The 13,612-nt window shown below is 47.5% G+C and overlaps 1 protein-coding gene across 6 annotated transcripts in view; it reads right to left on the bottom strand.

The window, feature by feature from the left end:
* KALRN (kalirin, RhoGEF kinase) overlaps nt 1–13,612 on the bottom strand; it is a 750,361-nt gene that overhangs the window by 330,084 nt on the left and 406,665 nt on the right. The gene's annotated exons all lie outside the window — the stretch shown is intronic.

Genomic DNA, 13,612 nt, shown 5'->3' with positions numbered 1-13,612 from the left:
GCCCGGTGCTCCCTGCCTGATCTGCTGCTCTCCTTTCTGCATCCGTGCTCCCTGCCTGATCTGCTGCCATGCGTTCTGCTTTCTGCCCTACCTACTGTAGTGCTGCCTGGCCCCTCACCAATCGGCTGCATGCCACACACAGGGGCTGCCTGTGTCACTCGTGGCACATGTACTGCAGGTTGGCCACCCCTGGTCTAGATGATTTTAAGCAGTACATAAATAGCATTTGTCTGTCTACGTGATTTCGACAGGTTTGCCTATCAAGTCTATTTCAGTGGTGTAACTGTTGGGTGAGTGAAAGGGACAACTAAACTAGGCCAGGTGCTGACTTGGGGGGTGGGGGCAGACGGACATGAGAAGTACCACTGAGAGCAGCTGCACATTTGTGTTCAGGATGGCAGCAGTAACTAGAATGCACCACTTCTGCTTCGCTCCAAGGCACCCTGCCATGTCCCTGAACTGCTGGTCTACCTAATTATGTATTTAAGCTACTGATAATCAGTAATGGGCAAAAAAGCAGCTGGTCACTAAAAACATAGTTCTGAAATCCAAATGAGAACTGCTTTCCATTTCCCTGATCCTCTGCACGCGGCGCATGCCAGCTCTCAGGCTGCCGGCTACAGCGAGGGCTGCGGCTCTCATTTGCCGTCAGAACTCTCTGAAATCAATTAATCACAAAGATTGCGCTGGTGTTTTCACTGAGGTCTAAGTATGAACAGAGAGGTAGGCTCTCTTCTCTCACTGGTGCACATGGGAGTTATGCACACAGAGAGGGAAAAAATAACCTCTGTGCTATGAATGAACTAGACTAATTATGAGGACTTGGTGGTAAGAAAGCTTTGTGCATTTGGTTTTTTGAGTGGGTGGGGGTTTCTCTTGTATCTGCTGCAAACTAATATAGGCATCCTTGTTAGAAAAATACAGGGGCAAATATTCACAGGCAATCTAGTGTCACTTCATTTGATTTTGGGTAATTATGCATTCCCCTCTGCCCCCAGCAAACAAACAGAATTGTTCTCACTGCCCTAAACATGAGGTTTACACGGCAGGAAGTACAAGAAAGTACTTCTGGGTTAGCCGCTGAGCACGCGGGGCTCCCCCTGCGCTCCCGTGGGACACTCCTTCCGCCTCACCATCGCGGCATTCTCAAGCTGCACCTGGTCCCTGGAGGTATGTAGAAAGAGCTTTGAAGGCTGTGTTTATGTCCGAATTGCTGGTTCTCCCAATCAGCATCAAATCTTCAGATTCAGATTTGGCCGAATCAAATCAGGGACAGTGATCCGAATCAATGAATCGAATCACTGTCCCTGATTCAGGCCCTGATAGGACCTGCTACTCACACACCTACTGTATAGCTATTTTTTTAACTGCATAGCTACCTAAATTAACATGCTAAAAGTTGGTCAGGCCATGGCCCGGGTGGCCCACCCTGTTCCGCAGCCTGTGCTCATGCCCAGCTTCCTATTTCCTCCCTGGATTCAGAGGAAGAATGTAAAGGGAGCTGAATTCCAGCTGCTGCATGCGGCACTGTTCTGCTACAGACACCAGTCAAGGGTGCCTAAACATTGCAAACAATATAACATTGACACAGCCATATAAACCAGAACTTTCTTGATTGTGCAAGACCTGACCTCACTAAGTAAAGGACACTAATATTAACAACAGATTTATTTGCACTTTCATCAATGAGCAAATTAATACTTATGTACATTACGATTATAGTCTCCAGTTATACAAGCGTAAATCAATACAAGTGAAGTCAGTGGACTTTTCCGGATCTAGAGGTAGATCCATTTGTTGTTAAAATGTGTGCATGCATGTACCTCTGCCTTACCTGGCTGTAGGGGATAAGACTCGCTCTGTGTGTGTGGCTCCCTTCCACTCTCTGTCAGAGTGGGCAAGTTCATACATATGCACATGTGTGCATGTGACCCTAACATGCCCTGCTCTGGAGGGGAAAATCTACTGGGTGTGCATGAGTGTACGCGTGTGTGCATGTGCATATGTTTCTAATGGCCCTACTGGAGGAAGCAAGCTTTGCTTCGTGTGTTTATATGCGCACACACGTAGGATCAGAATGTGACCCCAGGACAATATACTTTGAGTATACATTTACGCACAGAACAGACATGAGGACACGTACTAATATAAAGCAAGGGAAATCATCGGGCAAAGAACACATAGACAGTAGATAATGCAAGTATGATTCACGTAATGCACAGAGACAACTGAACCAGAACATTGATAATTGTACTTCTGAAGGACTAACTGTAGCAGATACTCGACTTATAACAGGCTTGTTCAGCGTAACACCTTTGAAATCAGAAGTGTAAAATCACTGTAAATCTGGTGAAACAGAGTGGAGAACCAGCCCAGCAAGCTCTCTCCTGGGCTGTGCACGCACCCGTAACGAATAATAAAAACTGCCTTTTTGAAACATTTTCCAGATATCAGACAATGTTATTGGACATAAAGCCTTTGTTACTGATGCAATTCGTAGAAAGTTTCCACTATCATTCAGAAAATGCCCGGAGGAGAATACATTTAAAAGTTAACATATTTACAGTTTTACAAACCACCCCCGGCTATCAGTTTCGTGATTCTTACTGAGCGCCTTTTAGTTCTCGGAAACAAAGGAATAAAACCATGGCACGCTCGCTTTATTTGGCGTTGGCATGACAAAAACAAAAGAGGAAAGCCCAAATCTAGCCCGCTCTGCGACTGATTTTTTTTCGCCCCTGAACATCTTTACTACCAACAGCCACAAGAACCGTAATCAACCAAAATCCTTCACAATAACTAATTAAACTGGGAAGTCACTGGAATAATCTTCCTGAATCAGTAGATACAGTTTGATAGCTGGCTGACCTGCCAGCAAGGAAAGCAGCAAGAACAATGATTAGAGAGGTGGAAAAAATATAGCTGGGGCAGTTTTTCATTGGACAAAAGCCCTTTTTAAAGATGTTGCACAGGAACATGTTGATTTTGACAACACTTTTTACAGCAAAAGGCAAAATAAGCTGCTTTGGCTTAATTACTTCATATGGGTAATGTTAACCATATGGTAAAAAAGGTTTTTTTCAACTGTAGCAATTTGATTAACTTCCACCTTTCTACTTTAGTAGCAAAATACCCGTCTTGAACAGGGGGGGTAGGAGCGGGGACAGAGACCCGCGCACAGCCCTGTGCTCCCCTTCTGCCACTCTGGATCCAGCCCCACCCCGCCCTCCCACCACCGCTCTGGGTCCTGCCCCGCTTTCCCCCTCCCACTGCCACTCCAGGACCTGCCCTGCTTCTCCCCGTCCCACCACTGTTCTGGCTCGTGTCCTGCTCCCCCTCCCACTCTGGGTCCAGCCCCGCTCCCCTCTGTGCAGGGAGGCATGGCACACGACCATGGGGCGTGACGTGGGGACTGGCCACGGCATGGGGAGCACTTGTTGGTTGCATGATGCAGGGAATGGCCCTGGAGTGTGGCGCAGGACACGCGGGGGGATGGCATGTGCCATGGTGTGGGGAGTGGCCACGGCAGGGGGAGCACCTGCCAGCTGCAGCCACGTGGTATGGGGAGCTGTCCTGGAGTGTGGCACAGGGCGTGTGGGGGGCATGGCGTGCGGCCACAGGGCGTGGCGCAGGGAGCAGCCATGGCGTGGGGAGCAGCCACAGGCTGTGCCCACGTGGCATGGGGAGCAGCTGGGGGGTGAGGCGCAGTGTACATGATGGGGAGTGGTGCATGGCTGAAGCAAGGGGTGTGGTGTGAAACCGTGGGGCATGGCAAAGGAAGTGGCCATGGCACAGTGGGACTCAGGGCATGCCTGCTGGCTGCGGCCACATGGCACGGGGCACACTGCGGGCCTTGGTGCGCAGCCATGGAGCATGGGGCGGGGAGTAGCCTGCAATGCAGGGAGCGCCTGCAGGCTGCACCCATGTGATACAGGGAATGGCCCTAGGATGTGGCGTGGGGCATGATGGGCATGGCATGTGGGGGTGCATGCCACATGGGCGTGCGGAGAGGGTGGCGGGCGGCCACAGGGCATACCATGGGGAGCAGCCCCAGGGTGTGGTGTGGGGCACACAAGGGGCATGGCACATTGGGAGTGGCATGGCACATGGGGGTGTGTGTGAAGGGGTGGTGCATGGGCACAGGGCATGGCACAGAGAGTAGCTCCAGGGTGTGGCATGGGACACATAGATGTCATGGCAAATGGGGGGTGGCATGGTACGTGGGGGGGTGCCATGTGGGCGTGCAGAGGATGTGGCAGGCAGCCGCAGGGCGTGGTGCAGGGAGTGGCCACAGCACAGGGAGTGCATGCTGGGTACAGCCATGTAGACAGGGAGTGGCCCTAGGGTGTGGCGCAGGGTGCATGAGGGGGCATGGCATGTGGCCGCATGATGCCGCAGGCATGGGGGGCATGCTCCACCCTGCGGCGGCAGCTGGCAGGTACTGCTGTGACCCTTGTGGCCGCTTCCCATGCCACATCTTGCAGCTGCCTGCCACTTCTCCTGTACCCTCTGCACCCCGTGGTCACAGCCAGTGGGCACTCCCTGTGCAGGGGCTTGTAGTCATTGGGGGGGTGGGGGGTGACATGCAGGCACAGGGTGCCATGCAGGGAGTGTGCATGGGGGGTGCGCTACAGCCACGTGCTGCAGCCACGTGCTGCAGCCAGCGGTTATGCACCATGCCCCCTGTGCCACACCCCCATACAGTCCCGCATCATGGCCCCCTGCAGGGCCGTATACCACGCCCCAACTCCCTTCCCCACTGTGTGGCAGAGCACACCTTGGCCCCCACCACCTCCGCCTCCACTTCCCTGTCGGTCTGTCTGTCAGTAAGGCTCCAGGCCGCACATGTGCAGTTGGCCTGGAGTGTTACAGACAGACAGACACAGCCAGAAGTGCCATGGCTTTCATTATATTAGAATTAAGTAATTACAGGCATACCTAATTGTGTATATATATATCAAATGTCATATACTGAATAAGTCAGAATGTTTAGAATTATCCATATGTTTTTGATAGCTCTGCATCAGCATTTTTCAGAGTTTCTGTTCTGCAGGAAATGTCAGTCTTTCATTCTGCATCGGGACAAAATTTTTTTTTTTAAATGGGAATTTCTGCAGAATAGTCATTCCCATTTTCAACCTCTGAAAAAGCTGTCTCTTTCTTTCCAGCTTACCACGAGACTTCTCTTTTACATTTACAGGCATATTAAAAATATATATATTTTAAAGACCAACTCAAATAAGGCAGCTATGTAGAGTACTGAGCTGGCCTGTGCAAATGCAGAAAATGAATCTTGTTGCCAAGCCTCGTGATTTTATAGTGAGTAGCCGGATTCTGACCCTCTACTACAGGCAAGATTGTGAAAAGATCCAGTTGTCATGTGATTTTGGGGGTGTCGCTATACAGAAAAAAAATACCTGCAGAGATGGATCTGGAGGGGTTGCGGTGGCACAGCTGCACCCCTTTCTGATTGGAGCGCACCATGGGAGCATCTGCGGCCCCAAAGCAGCAAGAATCCCTCTCCTCCCCTCTCTCCCCCATGCAGCAGGTCCCTCTCCTCCTCTTTTTCCTCCGTCCTGGGGGCTGGGGAAGCTTCAAAGCCGCTCCTGCCTGCTCCAGCCGGGGTATGAAGGTGCTGGGCTCAGCAGGGAACAGTGACAACAGCAGAGGTGGTGGGCAGGGAGGTTCCTCCTTCCCACGTTTACTCCCAGGGGGTCTGGGCAGGGTGGGGAGGATGTGGCTCTGAAGCTTCTCCCTTCCTGGGACAGTGGAAGAAGCAGTAGCAGTGGGCAGGGAAAGGGCGAAAGCAGCAGCAGAGGCTCCAGTGTCACAGTCTGCCCACGCTGGGGGATGGAGAGTGGGGGGGAGGTAGTGCCAAATCCTTGATCTGCCCCTGAACCCCTGTATCCTAAAGAAAGGTACATTGACCTGTAACTCCATAGTGCATGGGTCTAAACTCAGCTTTTCTACTGGTTGCTGTTAACATTTTAGCGCACTTCATAATTCTCATGACAAACAAAGGTTTTGGTGGTGAGGGAAAGCAGTGATTCACCTATTTCATGGGCATGACACTTCAGAGCTATCCAAGATCAAGCTCCAGGTTTTCACGTAACAGAGTCATGCCTTGGCACAACAGTCTTTCCAAAGAAGCTTGCAAAACGAGAAGTTCCCATAATGCAGATGAACGCAGTGTGGTTCTGGGTCAACATTAGCACCTCGAGCTCATCTAGGGGTTTAGGACTGCTAATGCTTCCAAGGTTAAGAGAACTGGTTCTTTAGCTGAAGTCAGAGGGACTTGTGCTTTATTTATTCCCGAGCCCCAGGTTTCGTCCATACTGACAACACAGGTATGGGCACTGATTCATTGGTCTCTGGTGCCTGTGACTGACAGACCACAGCCTGCTGTCATCCAAGAAGAGAAACCATGAATCCCGATGCTCACAGTCCCACTGTTGTCCCAAAAATGCTTGTGTAACCCACTGGCCACACCTGCTTTCTCTTCTTGCATGGACCAGTCCATTCCTTCCCACTGTAGTATGCTGCCAATCTAAGTTTTTAGGTTTAAACCTTGTTCATGGCCTGTGTGGGAGAAGGAAAAAACATATATACACTCCAGGTGTAAAAAGTGGGAATACTTTTTTGAGGTCTGGCTCACGATTTTTGAAATGCTGGGATTGCTTGAAACCACGTTGAAGTTCCTGCTAAGTTTAAATGTACCTGCTGCTACTTTTAAAATGCTTGATCTTGCCAAATCTGCCCAGGGCCACGTTGCATCATAACCATCCAAATCCAGCCTGCCCGGCGAGTTCCTCGTATCACTGGGAGGCACGCAGGTAGGCCAATAACCAAACCATAATCTACCTTGGGACAACACTTACCAAGCATTCATTAACAACACAGTTTCCCAATTTATTTCCTAATTTATTTCTGACTGTTTTAAATTAGTACCGGACTTCATGCCAAGCTTTACAATGACATCCAGCAGAGCTGGAATCTGCATGGGAAAGCATTAGCGTTTTTTCTTTCCAAGGCCAAACAAGTAGCTGTTTGCAATTCAAGCTTGGCCTGACTACTCCATTGCCTCATGTAGTTTTGAGTGAACTAGTTAAAAAATAGTTGGATGATGAGAGACTGTAAGAGGAAAACTTTTACCTGCTGCATCCTATTATTCGCCACATGGAGTTGTTCAGAGGAAAAGCAGGACCTAATCATATTTCAAACTTATTTACGCTTACAGGCCTTATTCTCTCAAACTGTTTTGGAAGCTACACACACACATATTCATGTGCATACACAATGTTTCAGGAATGCTCGAATAAGGAAAGGGGAAATTGTTGTCAGATAGAGCAAATGTATATTCGTATGAAGCATACCATGTTCTCTTTGATTCAAAACAGAACAGGGAGCCGCTCGGGTTTCAAGGTCTCATGTGAAAGCCCTACATGCAGTAACTCCTGCGGAATTCAATTTATCTCCTTGGGAAGAATGAAAAGGAGAACGGGGAATCTGCAGGGACCGGGACTTGTAGAAAAAAGGAAATCTCGGCATTTCAGAGCTGACGTTCATATCTCAAACCATCCATTCCCAAAGGCTCTCTTGGAAGCAAGTAGGGCAACTGATATCCATCAACAGGAAAAACTGAGTAACTCAGCATTTTTTATGTTTGGCCTGGGATGTCCTCTCCATCTTAGGCCCAGCCTTCGACTGCTGCTGGGTTTGCTAGAGATGAAATAATGATTCAGAAACAATGTCTGGGGGGGGGGGGTGTATGAAAGTTATGGCATGGCACTATGTATTTTTAAGGCATCTAAACCTAATGCACTACGTGATGTGGGCCCAACAGACACAGAAGCTGCTCAACAAAACACAGAACAATTTGCCAACACAAATATAAAAGGGGAGCCCTGTGTTATATTTAGGGATCAAGCACCCAAACATGCATCTCACGAAATATGTGGCTTGCTTGTCAGGGGATCCTGGGTCTGAAGGCATTTTGGGAGGGATAGTGAACCTAGGGAGTATACCGCAGGTACCCATGTCCTAGCTGTGCTTCATTTCAGTTCCAAGACAATGCTTTGTTCCTCCGGATCCAAAATCGTCGGCTCTACCCGTTATAAAGCTGCAGGTCTTTTAAAATGTACAGCGAGTGCCATCTACAGGCTAAGCCACGTACTCATATAAATTCTACTGCCAGCAAATCCATAGCTAAAACTAAACCATGTGCGGTCACATCACCTCCTCCTGCAGGAGAGAGTAGATGCTCAAAAAAGGTCTTTTTGAAAAGTTTGCCTTAGATCACATTGGATGCGAGATCACAAACCCTACAGATCCCCCTGCAAAGATCTGAGATATCACTGGGAATCTTAAACAGAATTCTCCCCCCCCTTCCCAATCTGCATGAATCCACGGGAGAGGCTTTACCAGGGTTTCCCAAGCAAGTAGCTGTCCATGGGACCCTGCATGGAGAGGATGCAGAGGGCTCTGCATAGAACAAGCCTGGGACTTGGAGCAGATTTTCTGGAGTGCTGATAGCGGGGACAGTGCATAGCATAGCATCGCCCCTCCTCATTTGTGGAGTTTGCAGGGCTTTCTGTAGCGAGCACTTCAAACCTGACAGTGCTGTAGCGGTGACTGATTTCATCCTTCCACAGGGACACAGGGAGATCTAGGAGGCACAATCCAGCCCACGGGATTTTCCAGATCAGTGCCAGAAATAAACCACCCGGAGATGCTTGTTGAAGAAACGTTCATTGTTGATCCTATAATGGATATCTATTTGTATTTGTGTGTATCACCTCCTGGGAAATTGGCTGACCAGCGTGTACCAGATACCTCCATAAAAGGCACTTTAGCCAAGCAAAGCAGCTGCTGTGCTTATTTGAGAAGCACGTTTCAGAAACTGCCATACTCACAGAGCGGTATTTCTTTGGTATCACAACGATCGTCGGCGTTCAGTGGTTTAAGTCTAATGGCGACGGGCTGTATCATGAAGCTACGATCCTGGAAGTGGCAAACTACAGGATGGTGTGGTTAGGCTGAGAAGCGGTCAAAATAACCCAAATTTGCATGAGATGGGAGGGGAGAAAAATATGAAATGCACAGGAGAAGTGGGGGTTCTGAATGGTCCAGAAGTAACTCCTCAAGCTTCTTTAGCCCAACGTTTTCGAGCATATCCATACACTTCATGCAGAATACAGTAAGGAAAGTATGACAGGAAAGAAGGCCTGTGAGAAACGTTGTCCGAACAAGAAGTTCAGGAGAAGAGAAGCCCACATGGGCTAGCCATGAGCTACTCATAATACATGACTCTTTACATCACTGACTTCCTCCAGACATGCCTGCGTAGAGTACGGGTCTGGTATAAGCACTCTTCTGGGCTCAGTATAAAGGGATCGCTACATGCAGATTTGTAAATCTCCAAAAAAGAAAGCTCTCCATTTTGCCAAGATGAAGTACGGTGCACCTCTCATTGAGGTGACATGGGAAGCCAGTAAACCAGGAAGCCTCCCTATCTGGCTGCTCAGAAACACCAGCATTACTAACAGCAGCACTCCAAAGCATTACCTACCATGGAAAGCAGCAAGAAAACTTGTCAGGATCAGACTGGAAATTATTTCAAGAAGTACTCAACTAATCGATAAGAGCCAGAGGCAAATACATAGACACAAAAGAAAGAGGACTGCAGAGAGTAGATGAGCCATACAGCCGAATGAATGCCGCATCAGGGGAGCCCCCGGGTACGTCTCCATGACATTCCTGTACCTTGAGTTACTTGACGGTCAGTTAACACAAGGTATGCAAACATTTCTGGTTTAACTGAAGAGCAGCCTATAAGAGCTTACATTGTGGCCTGGGGGAGCATCTGTTCACCAAGGCACCCCAGGAGAAGACCAGAAACAATGAACACAAACGGCTCGAAGATCACTTCAAATTGGACATAAGGAGAAACTTCTTTACGATTCGAGTGCCTAGGGTCTAGAAGAGACCCCCCCCGAGGTGGTCCAGTCACCTGCCCCGGAGATCTTTAAAAAACGACTTGACGCACACCTTGCTGGGGTCATCTGATCCCAGCCGTCTTTCCTGCCCAAGTGCAGGGGACTGGATCCGATCACCTCATGAGGTCCCTTCCAGCCCCGACTTCTATGAATTTATGGGGAGAAAAAGCTCAGCTGGAAACAAATTACAATGCCAACCATACCAGCCTTTGTCAAATATTAAGTAAATTGCGTTAAATGCCAATTAATTAACTGGCTGGGTTTTTGGTTGTAGCCGTGTTGGTCTAAGGACATAGGCAGACAAGGTTCTTTGAGCAGATGTGATATCTTTTATCACAGTTGGTCTAAAAAAAGATAAAACATCTACTCAAAGACCCTTGCTATTTAAGTCACTTGGAACAAAACACAGGCCTTTTATTGAGGGCAAGCTCGATAGGGTTAATCCCCCCAAATCAAGGAGGGAATGGCTGTAAGAAACAGGAGAGGAAATTGGGAGTAAAGTGGGAAGAGGGAAGATTTATTCCCAACCCACAAAATCCATCTCAGGAGACACTTCTTCAGAAGACTCCCAGGTGCGATAAATTTATGGCCTCTCTTCTCTACTCCTGCTATTACTCTTTCCAAAGCAGTGAGTATTATGTTCACCACATTTTGACCTCAAAGAAAGCCGGGGGTCCCTTTCACTTCCCCCTCAACGTATGCCCCCGTGCCCCATTTGCCAACACTGCATTCCTATGTCACTGTTCAGACAGACCTCATAAATTAGTAATGGGTTTCTAGTGTAAACCTACTGGAGGAAGGGCCCAGATCCTACACTCATCCAAGTCAGTAGGAGTTTAGCCAGGCCCTACCTGCATCAGCCATTTCTAATCAGAAGGCAACAGAGCCTAAAGTCCTGAGTGCAAGTCTGAGGCTCCTGGTGTTTAGAGTTCTCCATGCTCAGCAACAACGTCCAACACAGATAAGCCACCAAATACATCAAATCAAGTTAAAACCAAAATGAAGCAAAGATGCAGGTGTATGTCAGTGTCAGTTATTACTTTCTCCCCCTCTGCTTCCAGTGCCACCTTAAATCCTTGACCTTGCATCCACTTACCATCCACTTTCCAATGTGTCAATGGCACACACCTACGAATCCAGCCTCCTTAAACTAAAATGACTGTAAAGGAGACTAAGGTGGAATCATTCATAGGTTGAGTGGCTAGATGGAGAAGTGTAAAAAGAAAAATAAGCAGGAGACGTAAAAGAAGTGCATGTTAAAATAGCCCCCACGCTATTTGAACTGACATCACTTCCAGCTTCTCAGGATGGGAGTTATATCTGTGCAGCCTCCTGACACCTTGGAGCGTGTGGGTAAATAGGTCTCAGCTGCGTCACCCAGTGAATCACCTCTGAAACTGGTCCTGTTTTGCTACATAAAAATAGCTGCACAGCTTACTCGACTATTTGCAAGAAAACGCTACCCTCCTGCCTCCCCTGTCATTTCACAGTTATCTGCATCTCCAGGGAGGCACAACTCAAGAAGAAAAAGGATGTAGAAGCTGAAATATGAAGCTAATAAATTATAGACTGGGGATATTCATAATGGTTTAAACCAGAAGGTACAATTAGATCATTTAAACTGATCTCGTGCATATATAGGCCCTTTGTTTGCCATTGTACACTCTGCACTGTACTCGACTAAAGCGAATCTCCTAGCAAGGCATTTGGTATTGATTTGAAGCTTGTTCAAAACACACTGAAGTCAGTATAAGACTCTCACCGACTTTAAGAGGTTTCTGATGACCTTTCTCTAAGACAATGCTATTGTGGGCTGCACACAAAGATCTTGTACTATAGCAGGAAGCAAGGATGTAGTCCTTTACTAACTATCCAGCTCCGGAATAGCTACTTCATTTCTAGGCATCTAATTAAAAGAAAAATATCGACAAACTGGAAGGGGTTCAGAGGACAGTTAAAAAAAAAAAGATTAAGGGGTAAAAAGAGTAACTAATAAGTAAAAGCTAGAAGAGTTAAAAATGTATAACATGGCTAAGGGACAATTAGGAGGAGACATGATAACAGCCTACAAATATTTGAAGGCTGTAGCCAAGGAAGGAAATGAATTAATTATAACAGTAAAAGGGGCATAAACAAGAGTAATGGGAATGAATTAAGGCAGAGATTATACACTGAATACCAGGAAAATCTTCTAGATGCTGATCCCCCATCAGGCTGTAAAATAGTGCCCCTTGGGATGTAGTATAAATGCTGTTTAGGCCATTTAAAACTAAATAAGGCAAGCACTTGTGAAGGATACTGCAGGGAGCAAAAATGCTCTGATCAGGGGTTGAACAGAGTCTCTGGTAAGGCTTTCCCACCTCAGACTTCAACAATACAGCAGGGACTGTCTGAGGGGAAAAATGCTTTGTGCCCAGCAAGCAGACAAAGCACTCTTGTCTGTTGTAAAGCTGAATCTGTTTTCATCTAAACTGCTCTGAGGCTGGTGCACCTTCATGGAGAGAGATTTATGATAGCTCTTTAATCTAATAGGAAAAGACATAATGAGGTCCAGTGGTTGGAAGTTAAAGGGAGATAAATTCAAACTAGGACTAAGGTCTGAATTTTTAACTGTGATGGCAATTAAACGCTGGAAGAACTTGCATATGGACGTGATGGATTGTCCATCACCTGAGTGGATGCCTTTCGAAAAGATAATAGCATAGCCCCACACACATTAGGGGCTCAATGCAGAAGTTACTGGGTGAGGTTCTTTGGTCTGTGGTATGCAGGAGGTCAACCTAGCCAACTGCAAATTGTCTCTTAAAGCCTTAAAATCTATAAGAAGACTATTTCTATTCATGGCAACCACATCAGCCTCTTCTGAAGTCCTTCCCTGGCTTATTCAACAATTCTACAATGAGGGTTGGAAGGGACCTCAGGAGGTCACATCTAGTCCAACCTCCTGCTTAAAGCAGAACCAGCCCCAGCTAGATCATCCCAGCCAAAGTTTGTTGAGCCAGGTCTTAAAAACCTTCAAGGATGGAGACTTCACAACCCCTCTGGGTAACCTGTCCCAGTGCTTTACTACCCTTGTAGTGAGAAAATTCTTCCTAATATCCAACCTAAACTTTCCTTGGTGCAACTTGAGACCATTGCTCCTTTTACTGAACGACTCGTTCACTTATTTCTCTTGACTCTCCCCTGCTCATGCCTAACCTTCCCCATGATCTACTCTTCATTTTCCCTCCCACACTTAGTGCTCTACTTAGTACTGTCACATTCTGCGTGCTGCCCTTCATGCTCTCTCCCATTTCATATGGGACAGGAGTAGGGTGGCCATCATAGACAACAGTCTGGCTGTCCTCTGTCCTCTATTAATATGAAACCTGACATCTTTATGTCCTCTTTTTTTCTCTTGAAGATATATGGATGATTAATAGTGAATAGATGATTTCTCTCTCAAAGAGAAAAATAGAGGACATAAAGGCATCGGGTTTCATATCAATAAAGGACAGAGCAGCAGAAAACCGGAAAGTCCTCTCAGGCTAGACATCAGGAGGCGCTACTTCACGGTCAGGGCGGCTAGGATCTGGAACCAACTTCCAAGAGAAGTGGTGCAGGCTCCTACCCTGGGG

Source organism: Crocodylus porosus, unplaced genomic scaffold, assembly GCF_001723895.1.
Source record: "Crocodylus porosus isolate Cpor-Errol unplaced genomic scaffold, CroPor_comp1, whole genome shotgun sequence".
Lineage (NCBI taxonomy): Eukaryota > Metazoa > Chordata > Crocodylia > Crocodylidae > Crocodylus > Crocodylus porosus.
The sequence above is the reverse complement of the archived record's forward strand: the minus strand, read 5'-3'. Positions and strand labels throughout refer to the sequence as shown.